The sequence below is a fragment of the Macrobrachium rosenbergii genome, chromosome 20, assembly GCF_040412425.1.
Source record: "Macrobrachium rosenbergii isolate ZJJX-2024 chromosome 20, ASM4041242v1, whole genome shotgun sequence".
NCBI classification, from domain to species: domain Eukaryota; kingdom Metazoa; phylum Arthropoda; class Malacostraca; order Decapoda; family Palaemonidae; genus Macrobrachium; species Macrobrachium rosenbergii.
In genome coordinates, this window is record NC_089760.1 from 37,667,833 (window position 1) to 37,685,436 (window position 17,604).

General features: G+C 38.5%; 1 long non-coding RNA gene across 1 annotated transcript; it reads left to right on the top strand.

Annotated features, from left to right (window-relative positions):
* The first annotated feature begins 10,923 nt into the window (after positions 1 to 10,923).
* On the top strand, positions 10,924 to 13,805 carry LOC136849281 (uncharacterized). Its single transcript, XR_010856282.1, has 2 exons — positions 10,924 to 11,046; positions 11,206 to 13,805. It is a non-coding gene; the product is annotated as an uncharacterized lncRNA (long non-coding RNA).
* The last annotated feature ends 3,799 nt before the right edge of the window (positions 13,806 to 17,604 follow it).

Here is a 17,604-nt window from a genome sequence, read left to right on the forward strand (position 1 = left end):
ATCAATGGGTATTGCACAGGAGACGTATACATACACACACGAACATACGTATACATATATATGTGTGTGTGCATGTATGCGTGTCTGTCTGTATGCGTGTGTATATATTAACTTGATGCAATACACTTGCTCAGGTTCTGTCCTGTTTACGTAAGCACCTACTAGGACTGTATACACAAGAAGAAGATCCTTGTATCAGGTAACATTTTCCCTTTAAATAGACCAGGTGAGAGCTTAGCATTCACAGAAGGGACGAAGGAAAGGATATACGTCTAGAAGCAGGCTCCTTCTGGAGAGAGAGAGAGAGAGAGAGAGAGAGAGAGAGAGAGAGAGAGAGAGAGAGAGAGAGTATGCGTCTAAGATCAGGCTCTTTCTGGAGAGAGAGAGAGAGAGAGAGAGGATACACGTCTAGGAGCAGGCTCCTTCTGGAGAGAGAGAGAGAGAGAGAGAGAGAGAGAGAGAGAGAGAGAGAGAGAGGTACATCATACTATCCATCTATAGAGGTTGTTCTGCTCCTCAAACATTTCACACACACACACACACACACACACACTTACACACACACACACACCCGGGCTATTCCTGTGCCCAAAACTTACAGGCGTAAGTCAGCGGAGCCGGACAGGATGTTCGGTGTGGCGGCCGACCGGAAGTATGGGATGCCAGGGGCTCAAATGTCAATCACTGGAGAAGTTCCTCTTCTGGAGGCCACGCGCGTTCGTTTTCGAGAGCCAATTTATGAGAGAGAGAGAGAGAGAGAGAGAGAAAGAGAGAGAGAGAGAGAGAGAGATAGAGAGAGAGAGAGAAAGGAAATAAATTATACATGGTCTATAAAACAGTATAAGAGATTTTTTTTCTCAAACAACTCTAGGTCTATACTGATTATGGAATAACGAAGTTACTGCATATTCCAGAGCATTAGAGAAAGATTCCACTTTCATAATTAAGTAGGTAAAGAAAGATCCCACTTCAGTAATTAAGTAGATAAATAAACAGTTAAACCCAAAGGCAAAGTCACAGCTGATAAGTAGAGAAGAAGAGCGAAGGAAGTGGACGTCGCAGGTATCATTTTCACCTTGGAAAAATTGGACTTTTATTTTTCAAGTGTTTGCAGTTGCAGAGGTACACCAGCTGCTCATCACATGCCCAGGAGGAGCCCGGGGGCTTTGCAATTCTCAAGCCAGACGTACCATAGAAGCGGTGAGCGGCGTCCCCCAGCCACGCTTATGCCAAGAGGCGGAGGAAAGAAGGTATAGAGAGGAAAGGAAACGGAGACCTTCCGGCGAGGAGGAGGAGAGTAAATATCCCGTCGAGACATCCTTCCGAACGCCTTCGAAACGTCCTCTAGAAGTCATGGCTTCACTTTACAGACTGCTTTGGACATTTATGACATGTATATTAAGCTTTAAATAAGGTTTTAATGATCAAGATTATTTAATTCACATTATTCCTATTGTCAAAACATTCGGCTGGATCACCGGCCTCCCTCGCTCTAACGACGCTGAGGCCACTGTCGTCGTCTTGCATGCGGACTCGTCTCTGAGCACGCGCGTCGTTGCCATCATCCTCGGAGGGGATGTGAACACGTGCATGCCAGACCTGCTCAGGAGGGGGAGGAAGGCATGCGAGGGGAGCTCCTGAAGATGCGTCCTGTTAAGAGGGCGAGGAAAAGGGGAAGGAGTAGGAGGAGGGAGAGTGAAAAGCGAAACAGGAGGAGGAGGAAGGTCAGGGTACCGAGCAGTAGGAATTTAAATGGATGTGATGCAGGTATTCTGGGTGAATGAGGGATAGGAGGAAGTTGTGTATGACTTAGGCGCATAAACGTAATGCTTGTCAATATAAATGTTTTGATATGTGAAGGGGATGATTAATTGTTTGATTTCTATAAATTTTCATGATTCAGCCATCATCAACATTGCCTGAAGTATATTAGATTCTTTGGATATTTTATTCAGAAGTGTCTTCATTCATAAGTTACGAAGAATGTGTAAGCTGTTAGTGTAAACATGTCCACGCGGCTCATTGGTATACTATATAAAGATTGTATATATGAGTGCTTGCGTGCATGCGGTTGCAACCGCCTTCCCTGCATAATAGGATGAAGAAGCTATAGCCTTCATGCTTACAATACGGCTTGGTATCTAAGTTTATAAATCTCCCACAAATATATCTTTCGTGTGATAAGGGGAATAATGGTGGCTTTGACTATAAAAGCTACTGGGTCGTGTTTTGAACATCAAAGTGCTAAAGGAAAAATGGTTATTTTAATTTTCATCGTAACTCTCATATGCAAGATACTTATCTGCTTGAGAAGCATTTAATGATTTATTGCCTGCGGCTAGCTTAGCCTTTATTTATCATCTGATCATTTAAGTATCATACAAAAATTACGCAGACGAAAAATAGAATTTAAACTTTTTTTGGTCTTTGAGCAAATACGAATATTCATTGAAAGCCTGCATTTTCTTCAAGTGCTGAGATTCTTTCGTCACTATTCCTTTAGTCTTGGTGTTGGCTGACGTAAAATGTTCATTCAAGTTAGTCAAGAAAGTTTCATCAAAATATTATAGATGTATATATATTATGTAAATATATATATATATATATATATATATATATATATATATATATATATATATGTATGTATGTATGTATGTATGTATGTATATGAAATAGGGGTTACAGTCAAGTTTTGTTGATGGATTTTTCACTTTTGACTTCGTTGTTTACTGCAAGTGACGGCGTGGTGGCTGAGGTCAGGTACATCATCTATTTTCATCTTCTAGATTTGTCTTAACGTCGTTTATTTCCCCTCTATTTGATTTTTTGTGCTGGAATCAGGATCCTGGCTGGAATATAATCTCAAGTCTACTTTTTCGATGCTTTGTGTTCACTTTTATTTTTTACTAATTTTATTTTTTTATTTGAGATCCTTTTCTCTAGTTTTCTGGTCCCGTAGGGGGTTAGTGTCGTCAGTGCCCCTCATGTGGTGCACTGTAGGCATTGCTTAAGGGTCTTTGCAGCGTGCCATCGGCCGCTAGCTGCAACCCCTTTCGTTCGTTTTACTGTACCTCCTCTCATATTCCCTTCCTTCCATCTTACTTTCCACTCTCTCCTAACAATTGATTCAAAGTGCAACTGCGAGGTTTTCCTCCTGTTACACCTTTCAAACCTTTCTATTCTCAATTTCCCTTTCAGTGCTGAATGACCTCATACGTCCCAGCGTTTGACCTTTGGTCTAAATTCTATGATCTATCCAATTCTTGTTTTCTGGTTCTTTAGGGTAAATTTTTTAAAAGAGTTTGTCACGGCCTGTATGTTGAATATATTTTTCAACTTAAATTTGGAGTATTCGGTTTTTTTTACGATAATTTCATTCCAGCTGATGGAAAGATTTTTCCACATTCTTTGTACAAGAATTTCTGTCGCTGATGATTGGCTTTATAAAAGCAAATAACTTATCGTTTTAGTGATCACTTCTTTTGAAGTCGTCTCTTTGATTTTGCTCAATAATAATAATAATAATAATAATAATAATAATAATAATAATAATAATAATAATAATAATAATAATAATAATAATAATAATAATAATGACTTTTCGCTCGCGTTCATACACAATATATTTTGCAAGTCCCTTGTGGCATAGTTTCAAAAATGTCGATTAATAATAATAATAATAATAATAATAATAATAATAATAATAATAATAATAATTATAATAAAAACTATATTCGCACGGGGTACACAATATATTTTGCAAGTCCTATGTGGCATATTCCAAAGCTGTCGATTAATAATAATAATAATAATAATAATAATAATAATAATAATAATAATAATATCTTACTAAATGAAATATACACAATTATTATGGACAGATAGATGACTATTTACAGATTTTACATAGGTCATCGGTTAGTTATTTTAGTTGGTACGGTAATTGTAGAATTTCTTGCGCATTCTGCCACTCATTTGAGCCAATTGTAGTTTGTACCATCTTTTAAAGTTCGATTATACGCTGGGTTTACCGTTCAAGACGCAAAAATGGGTATATTGAAGAATAAATATGTGAAAAGTTCTGTTATTGGTTCGCCCGCTGTGACTTCATGCGTTCATCAGAATTAAACTATTCCAGATATTTTGATTTGCATTGTAGCTTTCGTAATTTCAGATTAAGCGTTAAGGCTAATTTAATTTATAATTCTTTTGTATGTGTCTGCAAATGACGAAAGAGCCAAGAACCTCAAATCCTAAACGAGAATATTTAGAATGGCACAGTGCAAATAAATCCTTTGTAGGAAATGTAGAATGGTCTCTTTAAGATTTTTTTTTATTTGTACACAGTTTTCCTAGTCCACATGTCATGCACTTGTGCTTTATATATATATATATATATATATATATATATATATATATATATATATATATATATATATATATATATATATATATATATATATATATATATATATTATAATCAACACACAATCACGTGTGGAACGGAAATAAATTTCTGATTCACATTAGGATCAAACCCTTCTTTCAACTGAAAGATGAGACTGCTGCCAACCAAGCCACACAAGTCATAAAAGAAGTTGTAACCTGAAGTACAGTAGTCAGAAATATATATATATATATATATATATATATATATATATATATATATATATATATATATATATATATATATATATATATATATATATATATATATATATATATATATATATATATATATATATATATATATATATGTATGCAGTTTCATCATTGTGTGTGTTGGATTACAGAAATTGTTTATGGATATTATCAACCATAGTAAAATTGTCCCATTCATAGTATACGGTTCGTCCCTGTTCATTGCTGTAAAAAACAAAAATCCAGGATTTTGATAACAGTAACACAAATTATAATAAATCCCTTTGGATTCGTGATGCTGGCAAGTGACCTCGAAGAGGCCTTTGCCCTTTTCTCAATTCACCATTATCTTGAACGGGAGCTTCCGTACAAATTTGGGACATCCGCCGCGTGCTGTACCGGAGATGAAACTGGTCCAATGTTGTTAACATGGCCTAATGTTGTTCTATCATAAGGGCGATTAAGTGTTCCCTGGTTTTTTAATTTTCCCTTTAATTGAGGCTGAGGGTCTTTAAGGAAATTTCTGCCTTATTCGTTGGTGGCATAAGGATCAGAATCGAACTGAGGTGATCTGCCTCCGGAACCTGAAGAAATCTCCTTCCTTCCTGTGGGAGGTACTATTAGACCCTTCTTCCTCCTCCATCCCGGCATCCTTGCTTTTCTCTCTCTCTCTCTCTCTCTCTCTCTCTCTCTCTCTCTCTCTCTCTCTCTCTCTCTCGAGCTTTACAGCATTTTTAAAAGCCCATTTCTCCCCACCTTGATGTGCATAGTGATGACGTGAGTTTCCCACTGAGGGGAAATGGGTATTTAAAACACTAGAGTGTGTTTTGAGTGAGTGTCGCGAGATGTATCTCCTTGTTAATAGTATATTTTTGAGTTTTAAGTGGGTTTTGGTTGGTCGTGTAAGTTTAAGGAATGCTTTTTATAGTTGAAATTATTTTTTTTAGTGTTGTGAATAATAATAATAATAATATTTTATTATTATTATTCCAAATCTTCTTCACAATCCCGTGAATATGTTTATAAAATACAAAATTGTATTTATGTATAGTGTACTGTATTTACAAATAATAAAATGAATTCCAGGATCTTTCGAGAGCCTGCTCAGCTCCCCTTCTTCAGCTAGAAATCTAGCTGAAGAAGGGAGCTGAGTTTTCTCTGAAAGCTCCTGGAATTCATTTTTGTATTTGTGAATACAGTACTTAATAAATGTGATTTTGTATTTTATTATTATTATTATTATTATTATTATTATTATTATTATTATTATTATTATTATTATTATTATTATTATTATTATTATTATTCAGAAGATGAACGCTATTCATATGAAACAAGACCACCAAAGGGGCCACTGACTTGAAATTCAAGCTTCCAAAGAATATGGTGTTTATTGGGAAGAAGTAAGAGGAAGTAAAGGGAAATACAGAAAGAAGAGATCTCACTTTTTAAAAAAGAAAAAATAACTTGATAAATTAATAGACAGATAAAATGTAAAAATGCAAGGAGAATAGCATTAGGTAGTAATGCATTTCATATGTGCATTTATGTTATAATTTTTGTAGATTTAAAAGTATTGCCTCCAGTATTGATGTTGTGTAGATTATTTGTTGTGCAAAATATGCACTTGCATTATTGTGATTGTTGCTCTTTTGTAGCAAATATGATTGTGATAAGTTTAACAAGTATAATTGTCATAAGATTAGCAAGTATGATTGTGATAAGATTACCAACAGTAAAACAAATCCCGTTGTGGGGTAGTGTCGTCAGTGCACCTCACGTGGTGCCCTGTAGGCATTACTTAAGGTTATTTTTTAGCGTGCCTTCTGCCCCTAGCTGCAACCCCCTTCGTTCCTTTTACTGTACCTCTTGTCATATTCTCTTCCATCTTACTTTCCACCCTCTCCTAACAATTGATTCATAGTGCAACTGCTTTGAGGTTTTCCTCTTGTTACACCTTTCATACCTTCTTACTGTCAATTTCCGTTTCAGCGCTGAATGACCTCATAGGTCCCAGTGCTTGGCCTTTGGCCTAAATTCTATATTCAATTCAACAATGAAACACGTTGTATTTTTTTGTAGTTGACGAGTAATTAACTTATAACTTTTTATAATTTACTTCCGAAATACTTTACGGGCTGCATTATGAGCAAGAGCCCGTGCTGGCATAAAGCCAGCTCAGTCAGAAAAAAGAACAACCGAAATATTCGTAACTGAGCTTGAAAGTTCAGTAATTAGTGTATTTGAGGTTCGGTTACAGACAATTTAATTACATATATTATGTATTTTCTAATAGGTACCACTTTTTTATGGACTAGACTGTTCCATATTTGATAGAATTCTCTCTCTCTCTCTCTCTCTCTCTCTCTCTCTCTCTCTCTCTCTCTCTCTCTCTCTCTCTCTTCTCTCTTAGTTTAATTATATATATTTATTTTCCAATAGTTACCACTTTTTTATGGACTTCCCTGTTCCATATTTGATAGAACTCTCTCTCTCTCTCTCTCTCTCTCTCTCTCTCTCTCTCTCTCTCTCTCTCTCTCTCTCTCTCTCTCTCTCTCTCTCTCTCTCAGTTTAATTACATATGTTATTTATTTTCTAATGGTTACCACTTTTTTATGGACTCACCTGTTAATGTTGGATAGAATTCTCTCTCTCTCTCTCTCTCTCTCTCTCTCTCTCTCTCTCTCTCTCTCTCTCTCTCTCTCTCTCTCTCTCTCTCTCTAAAAATCGACATTAATCGAAGAACTGGAGGATAAAACCCAACGTTTATCTCTCTCTCTCTCTCTCTCTCTCTCTCTCTCTCTCTCTCTCTGTTGTCCATTTGGAAAAGGCCGCATATACCATCACCTGACCTCCGTTTCGGGCACGTGTTGTTTGTTGCCCTCCTCCCAAGCCTTTCCAATAAGCTTACCTATTGACCCCAGATGACCCCAAGTAACCGTGAATAGTCAGGACATCTGGTGTGATGGGTCACTGACGAAAATAGTGGGCTTAGAAAGGTGTTTGCGCCGGGGACCAAGAGAAAGCATCTCCCCCTCTCTATTTGCATGCATACGTACGTACGTATTTTTATTTTAACAGGACTACTGTGTATGTGACGTGGGGTTTATATTGGTAGAGAACTGTCTTCTGTATACTTACATACGTAAATACATACATATATACATTCATACACACATTCATACCTACATACATTCATACATACATACAGATACATGTTTTGTGTTAATAGGACTATACTGTATATGTGACTTGGTGTTTTTATTGTTAGAGAACTGTCTTTTGTGTACATACATACATACATACATACATACATACATACAATAATGTTTAATGCGTTAACAGGACTACTGTGTATATGACTTGTGGTTTACATGGTTAGAGAACTTATCTTCTGTATACATGCATAATACATACATATATACATTAATGTTTAATGTGTTAACGGGACTACTGTGTATGTGACTTGGGTTTCATATTGTTAGAGAACTATCTTCTGTATACATACATACATACATACATACATACATACATACATACATACATACATACATACATACATACATACATTAATGTTATGTGTTAACAGGACTAGTTCCCAGGTTTATGAAGGGAAATTCTCTTGACTTTGTCTTTTTTTTTTTTACTACTTGCATTTTTATAATCATAAGGTAAATTACATTTACAAAGGAATTACAGATGACAGGAATATAATGTGTTCATATGTATTTCACTGTAAAATGCTTTGAAAAAGGTTTCAGTTTTCATCATTTTCTATAATGTGTATATTATGTCATATCCTGAAGTATTTGCATACTGTGGTGGAGATTTTTTCCCTTATTTTCTCATTTTTCATGAAAGCTCGGTAAGATGTCACTCTCTCTCTCTCTCTCTCTCTCTCTCTCTCTCTCTCTCTCTCTCTCTCTCTCTCTCTCTCTCTCTCTCTCTCATACGCATCTTACATAGACAAACACCGAAGGACCCTGTTGTTTTCAATCGTATAGACTCTTCAAGTATACCCCCTTTTCAATCTCTCTCTCTCTCTCTCTCTCTCTCTCTCTCTCTCTCTCTCTCTCATTGCTGGAAAAATGTTTTTGTAAGTGGCCTTCTTGGGGGTGTCCTTACAGTTAAAATTTGGTCACGTGTTTTGGACTGTTGCAAAGTAACTGGGTGTTATTGATTAATGTTATTGGGTGTAATTGGGTGTTATTGTTATTGTTGTCTTTCATCTTCCTTGTTTTTTAACATTTTAGTGTTTTTACTCGTTACTCAAGCCTTGTCGCGGTAGTTTTTTATTTGAGAAATAATGATTCGTATGTGTCAAAGAAAATTATATAGAAAATGTATTGATATACGATTGTTACGGTAATAATAATAGTAATGATAGTGAGTTTGTTGCCCAGATGCCTATACCCCGTAGGGGGGTAGTGCCGTCAGTGCACCTCATGCTGTGCATTGTAGGTGTTACTTAAGGTTCTTTGCAGCGTGCCTTCAGCCCCTAGCTGCAACCCCTTTCGTTCCCTTTACTGTACCTCCTTTCATTTGCTCTTTCTTCCATCTTAGTTTTCACCTTCTCCTAACAATTGATTCATAGTGCAACTGATTTGAGGTTTTCCTCCTGTTACACCTTTTAAACTTTTACTGTCAATTTCAGTTTCAGCGCTGAATGACCTCATTGGTCCCAGTGCTTGGCCTTTGGCCTAAATTCTATTTCAGTTCAACTCCCAGATACCTACATTGTTCTGGGCAGTATGAGTAGTAAGGATGATACAAATGATAATTGTAATAACAGACTGTAATGGATTTGAAACGTAATGCAAAATAAAATTTATATCATCTCGTGGTTCTATTTTACTTGTCTGCTGACGCGTTTAAATATTCCTTTAATTTTTTATGGATGTGGAATTAATTGCTTGAAAGCTCCCAGTTCTTTTTCCAGTAAGGGAGATATTGCGACGCCAGCTTTAGCAACCGTAAATCAATCAATCAGTTTCCAGCAAGGAAAGTATCATATACATTGACCCGCGAAAAAATCTCTTTATTTGTGAAGCTCTCTCTCTCTCTCTCTCTCCCGTACCCAAGCAAGGTGTTCGCCACAGAGCCGCCTCTTATTAAGTCCGAAGGGCAGGTGTGTGTTCCAGGACAATATGCATTCGGTCTGGAATCACAATAGAACAGGTTTTTTGTGTGGGGGGGTGGTGTGTTTGATGGAATTTTATAAAGGTTTCCATGCTGACAGTCTATCGTTGCTCGATGTTGTCTTTAACCCCCCCCCCCCCATCCTCTGCCCTCTCTCTCTTAATAAGTTGATCCCTGTATTTGTATTCGCCTACGACTGTGATGTTGATCATGCTTAAGCATCGTCATTCCCTCCCCCGCCCCCACCCCACCGCCCCCTTCCATCTCTTTTGTAATTGAACAGCCACCACCCATCTCTTTTTCAGGGGATAGGCTAATCGTTTTAAGGGTGTTGGCAAGAAGGGAGTCGAAAAAGACTGGTGTAAATAGAGAGAGAGAGAGAGAGAGAGAGAGAGAGAGAGAGAGAGAGAGAGAAAAGGGAAAGCAGCAGGACAGCTTGCGAATGCTGAAACAGCTGGCTGGACCCTCATCTCTCTCTCTCTCTCTCTCTCTCTCTCTCTCTCTCTCTCTCTCTCTCTCTGGGTGACCCCGCACGCGTTTAGCCACGAGCTGCCCTTGTTCTGCCTGATGCCCCATGCCCTTTTGAGGCTCCCTGGACGGCCTGCCTGCCTGCCTCCGGTGCGGTGGTGGTGGTGGTCTCAGTGGCACTTCTGGGGACGACAAATATCGCCGATTCACTTCCGTCCTTCGGAAGCAGTGACAATCGAGACCATAAGCCCATTGCATCTGCAACACGAGAAGACGCCCGCATCCCGAGATCCGGCAGTTCGCTGTAGCGGGGTCTTTGCGTGATGACGGTGTAGTGTGTTGGACCACCTGGTAGCCTGGTGGTTGCTTTGGTGGTGGCGGGAGGACCGGGGGGTTGGGTGAGGGGGGAGCACAACCAAACTCGGCAGCTCACCTGACGCGTGCCTCCACATGCCGACCACCTGCCTCTATCTCGCCGCGGATTGGTCCTCCGCGGAGGCTTCCCGCTCTCCCATTGGACGCGCCGCGCAGTCAGCCCCGCCGCCAGCATCCTATTGGCGCGAGAGGCGCGTGGCAGGTTGTTTACAGGCCCCTGATTGGCGGAGGACACGCGTTCTCGTTGCACCTGCCGGCCGCGCCGTATAAAAGGCAACCAAACCTGTGTTGGAAATCACTACAGCCTCAGCTCTTGTAGACGGAGAGCCACCGCAGCCTCTGCCGACGTTCCCGTGGCCGCCGGGCCGGCCGTGGTCCCTCGGGACCTGATTACGTCACTCGCAGCATTTCGTCATGGCCTCGGTAAGTAATCAGTGCGTTTATGACGTAGATTCTTCCTTCTGTTAGCGCCAGTGTTGACGTTGTACCGTGTTGTGGAATTAGTGCCTGGAAAAGTGCCACTAGGATACTTCAGTTCTCCTTCACTGGGACTTATTTTTTTTCTTTCTTGACATTTTCCAGGGAGATCCTGAGCCCCTTGGTGACCCCAGAGCCATGACCTCGCGTGTACCCCCACCCCCCCTCTCTAGTCAGCTGATGCCCTCCGAGCATCACCTCAACTAGTCATCGAGTCTTGTACCTGAGCCTTCTCTAGTCAAGCGCTTCTAGTCCTCCCTTGAGTAGATGATGAGTCTTCGTGTGAGGGCCTTGGCATAAGGCCCCCCCAGCGAAACAGTCCTTTGGAGGAGCAGCTTCTACAGTTAAGGTCTTCAATTAAGGTCTTCAAGCCCCAAAACAGTCAAGTCTCTAGTCAACGTGCCCTTGTGTGGGCACCTGTCGAAGTAGAAGAGTGATGATGAGTGAGACTTCCCGTCGAGTGCCACCCGAGCTGTAGCGTCTCGAGAGAGTAACGGAATGAGTATGCCCTTCGACCCCCACCATCACCCGTCGGAGGTTGACCTTCAGCTTGCGTCTTCGTCAGTCGGAAGTCGAGTCATCAGGCCTCACCCGGAACCAAGTCAGTATTATTAGAATCCTAAGCTACTTTTTAATTAATAGTTCAGCCTCAAGTTCATACGGCTCTTCGAAGCTGAAGGAGGGCGTCCCCCAGTCTCTTATCATAAGTCTTCAGGAAGAACCCCCACCCCACCCAGGGATCCTTGCTTGGTAGTCGATGTCCTCCTGCCCCCCTCCAGCCAAGAGTGGCAGGAGTTAGTCGTGAATCCTAGTCTTCTGTAAGGTTCGAGAGGACGAGGTCAACCCACCTGTGTTCGTCTGAGTAACCATATTCATCATCGTCATCAAGAATCATCATCGTTTCTTTTAGAAAGATTCTTCATTATCATCATGATTTTGATACCTCCACTACTACTACCTGCATCAATTTCCCTTAGTACCTGCATCGCAATGATCTCAGTATTCGCAGTATTAATCGTCAGTATTGTAGTCTTAGTGTAAGTTTGAACCCAATAATCACCAATGTATCAGCGTTCATCATTTTTTCTCTTTAGTAATAATGATTTTTTTGTAAAGTAGTTCACACCATTTCAACTGTGACACACCCCAGCTTTCTTGGATCTCACTTGATTGCACCATAGGTACTTTTAATTAAACCTTAAGGTCTTGCACCATAAGGTTCCTTTTTCTCTCTACTACCACTTTACACCAAAGATTGATTGCACCAAAGGATATTGCATCAATTCATTTAGCAATGACACTCCAAAAAAACAAAAAGCAAGAAAATCAACACTGTTGCTTTGTCCTCAGGTTACACCAAAAAACATGGCACCAAAGAAATTTAGTTTTATAAAAAATGTAAAAAAAAAAAAATATCAAGTTTGTGTTAATTTGACAATTTGCAGCCCACCCAAAGATTAGTCTTTGCAAATATCCTATCAATTTTTTTCCACCCACTTTCTCTTTTTAACTTGTCCTTTTAGTTTCCTACAGAAGCCAACTGAGGTTTGCTTAAAAATTCTTGATCTCTTCTTTTCTTGACGAAGTAGGATTTTGCAGACGTAACATCTCTCAGCTTCTCACCAAAGATCTCAACATACCATAACATTTTACTAACAAACAAAAAAAAAGACAAAAAATATTGTCAGCTACTAACCAAATAAGACAATTTAACCAAAGATCTCACAGTCGAAAGTTTAACATGTAAAGATAAATTGTAAGTCTGTCTGTCTCTCTGTCTCTCTCTTTTTGCTTCGAGTTCTGTAATTAGTTTTTAGACATTATTTTCAGGCTGTGCAAGTCTTGCAACAGATCTCCTCCAGACTGTCATTAGTCTGACTCAGTCTTACAGCGTGTACCTTCATTTATCTCTTAAGTACTATAAGTATTACATAATGTACCTTTACTTGTGTTTGCAGTCTTTCTGAATGTAAGATTAAGCAACTGTAAGCAGATGAATTTTTTGTACCTGTATACAATTAATTATTTGTACCTGTCTGTAATGTTTTATATTCTGTAGGATGAACTGTAAGCAATGATCAAGTAATATATTGCCAGTATTGAGGCTAATATCTGTAACGTTTTTGTATTGAGGCCAATACCTGTAACGTTTTTGTATTGAGGCTAATACCTGTAACGTTTTTGTATTGAGGCTAATACCTGTAACGTTTTTGTATTTACCAAAGATTAGCTGTTAATACAGTTCAGTCTAGTCTTGTATTCATGTATCCAATACACTGAAATATTTCTCTCTCATCTGGACTATTAAGTTTCTTTCATTGTAATTCGGGACCTGATAATGTTAGTTCATCACTTTTGTATGCTTATTTCAAAATATAATGTACCTTTCACTGTATTTGGGACCTGATCTTGTAGCTTAAGTCACCTGTAATTTTATTTTTTACATAGGCTAATTGACTTTGTATTTGGGACCTGACATGCCAGTTAGTCTTTTTTTTTATTTTCATTAAAACAACCTCATTATTTATGGGACCTGTAATTTTGTGTAGTTTTTTCTTCAGTAACTTTCCCTCAAACCAGCAGGCATTATTTGTAGTCACCTTTCTCTAGTCACATCAGTATTACTGAAGATTCTGCTCTAGTCAAAATGCAATTTGTAATTTATGTAACATGTATATTTTTTGGTAATAAAACCCCAAAAAGCACTTACTTTGTATGCATACCCTTATGTGTCAGTTGTATATTTTCCGTATGAAGCTGTATGAAATATTACAAAAATGGTAGTGAATATACATAAATGAATAATTGAGTAATTTCTTCATCGTTAAATATGAACATGAAAGCATTAGGAGATTCGGTAAGTTGTACATAAGAAATTAACTGTTGAGGAGTAAAAATACAAAGAAAATTAATAATTGAGATAAATAGAAAATTAATTATTGGGAATACCAAATACACAGAAAATTAATAACTGAGAATAACAAATACATAGAAAAAGTATAATTAGGAATAATAAATACATGGAAAATTAATAATTGGAGATAACAAATATATAGCAAATTAATAATTGGGAATGACAAATACATAGCAAATTAATAATTGGGAATAAAAAGGAAACGAAAAACAGACCTTAAACAAAGAAAAGAGAGGAAAGAGACGTTTAAGAACATCAAAAATAAGGACCTCTTCAAGAAACCCAACGTCCGGACGTACCCATTTTTTCCACCCCATAGAGAAGGTTACCTTTAGGTCGAAAAGCCCAGTGAACTGAATGGGATTCTCACCCTTATGGATCTCGGCAAATACATTCTTTTTCGCCCCAGAGAGAAGGTTACTTTCAGGTCGAAAAGCCCAGGGAACTGAAGGGGATTCTCACCATTATGGCTTCTGGGAAAAAAAACCTGTTTCGTCTAACCGACGGATGTGGTGGGATGGGGGTAAGGAAGTTTCTTTGTGTAATGCGAGAGGGAGTTTTGTCTTAAGTTTTCTCGTGGGTGTTGTTTTTTATTTTCTTTAACGCGTTCGAAATATCAACGGAAGCCGTTTATGATGTTTTCAACCTATCAGCCACACACACACACACACACATATATATATATATATATATATATATATATATATATATATATATATATATATATATATATATATATATATATATATATATATTTTTTTTTAACATTTTCACATTCATTGGGATCTTTACTCTGATGTTTGTGGGTTTCAGGAAAATCGGCATCAACTTCTTAACAGTGTCATTTTTATTTCGTAACAAAACTATGTTAATCTCGATCATGGAAACTATAAATCCAATTTTCTTCTGCTGGCCTAAGCAGTGAGTTAAGTGCCTAATTGTTAGCCGATTGTTGTCGGTCATAACTGGGATGTGTGTGTGTGAGAGAGAGAGAGAGAGAGAGAGAAAACTGGAATATGTCCAGTTCTCCTTCAAATCGTATGCTGGGAAAAGGGCTTCAACGAAGTAATCTTCATCCCTACAAGGTGACACAATTCTCTCTCTCTCTCTCTCTCTCTCTCTCTCTCTCTCTCTGTTAGCTATAATTCTTACTGTAGTCATTTAATATTTGATAATTGTGTGATAATTCTTGACACCTGAGTAGGTTTTTGTACTCTCTCTCTCTCTCTCTCTCTCTCTCTCTCTCTCTCTCTCTCTCTCTCTCTCTCTCTCGCTTACGCAGCTTAAGAGGAAAGATGGCAGAAGGGTTTTAATGCTGTTGTTAAAAAAAAAAAAGAAGTACGTTCTTTGTGCCAAAGAGAAAGAACTTGCGTAATCTAGGGATTACTGTACGGAAGGTGTCGATAAAAAACTGAAAAGCTGCCCTGTGTACTGTGAACTTGTTCTTTATTAAAATGAAACATCCGGAGAGAAGGGATGGAAACTTTAGGCAACGGCAGTAAAATTATCTAATATTTTCAGACAGCATTAATTAGAACTTCAGCTACTCTATAAACAAGAGCAGCAAGAGTTTATTCAGGCTAAGAACTTGGCTCCCACTCAGTACATTCTCGCCTTATCTGTTATCAAGAAGACAGTATCAGTTCTTCAAATAGGAGAAAATGGACCATTGGTATATACTATCAAAGTACTCAATTTTTAATGTACTCATCAGCGCCCCTGCTAAAGCCAAACTTCCATCAGTACGTAAGCTGTTGATATATGCAAATGATATACGCTAATGGGTTACACACAGTTTGCCGCATTGAAAAGTAGTAGTCCGCTTGGACTAGTGATCCCTTGGGAAAATGTAAATTATATGCCCTTTCGAACAAGGGGGGATATCTAGCAATCAAACTGGACCTTGCCACGGCCAATAAGTATTTAGGAATGCTTATTGGACACACACACACACAAAAAAACAAGTAAAAAGTGCACCGAAGTTTCTTCGATGCAATCAAGTTTTCTGTACAGCCGTTACAGCGTACAATCAAGGCCACCGAAAATAGATCAATCTTTTGGTGGTCTCGGTATAGTACAGTGTGAGCCGCGCCCCATGAAATTTCAACCACAGCCCGGTGGTGGCCTTTCCTGTATCGCTGCCAGAAGCACGATTATGGCTAACTTTAACCGTAAATAAAATAAAAGCTACTGAGGTTAGAGGGATGCAATTTGGTATGTTTGATGATTGGAGGGTGGGTGATCAACATGCCAATTTGTAGCCCTCTAGCCTCAGTAGTTTTTAAGATCTGAGGGCGGACAGAATAAGTGCCGACGGACAGACAAAGCCGGCACACCAGTTTTCTTTTACAGAAAACTAAAAATACCAGGTGCGAAAGAATTAAGACGCATAATTATAGCATACAATACAACACTCAAGAGTCATAAGGCCAGTTGGAAAAGGTACAAAATGGTAATAAAAAAAAAAAAGAAGATAAGTGTAATTACGCGTTCATCTTATAAAACCTAACCAGCTTATTTTTGGGCTTACTCATCCAGTCTGGGATCAAGCATTCATTGATAAGTTCCAGCGATAAATTTGTAATTCTGATTTCTTGCCTGAAGTTATACAGCAGACTTGATGCATATATATTACATGTTATTATAAACTGTATTACTAGTCGGTCAAAATTTTCCATACCGATATAAGATCATGTATATCTGTGTGTATTGCCGAGAGATAGGTAGAGTTTTAGAGAGAGAGAAAAAACAAGTAAAAAATGCGCCGAAGTGTCTTCGGCGCAATCGAGTTTTCTGTACAGCGTACAATCAAGGCCACCGAACATAGATCTATTTTTCGATGGTCTCGGTATAATGCTGTATGAGCCGCGACCCGTGAAACCTTAACCACTGCCCGGTGGTGGCCTGTCCCGTATCGTTGCCAGAAGCACGATATGGCTAAAATTAACCTTAAATAAAATAAAAATTACTGAGGCTAGAGGACTGCAATTTGGTATGTTTGATGATGGGAGGGTGGATGATCAACACACCAATTTGCAACCCTCTAGCCTCAGTAGTTTTTAAGACCTGAGGGTAGACAGAAAAAGTGCGGACGGACAGACAAAGCCGGCACTAGTTTTCTTCTACAGAAAACTAAAACATAAATTGTAATTTCGAAAGAGAGGACCTTATGCAAACAGTCAAGTAATTACCAGCTAGAACCCTTTGGACACGCCGACATGTAAATAGCCATAAAGAGAAACTGGTTTACACGTTACTATACAATTAGTGTAGCAACGCCGTAGACAAGATGTGGAACAGGTTTTCCAGAGAGAACACAGCTGACATCCCAAAAAGAGTATTTCTTGGATGAGACAATGTCCAGATTGATAGGTTTATATCCAGAAGCATTTCATGAAAGGCGTGGTTTAAAGTGTATGTAGATTTCATTAAGCTTTGCTTATATAAGTCGGACACACATTTAGAGAAAGAGGTCCCCAGTGTATGCAGATTTCAGTAAGTTTTTAAGAGTTTGACACATTTAGAGAAAGAGGTCCCTGGTACATGTATATTTAATTAGGTAGTATATAAGATTACAGATTAATTGTTGA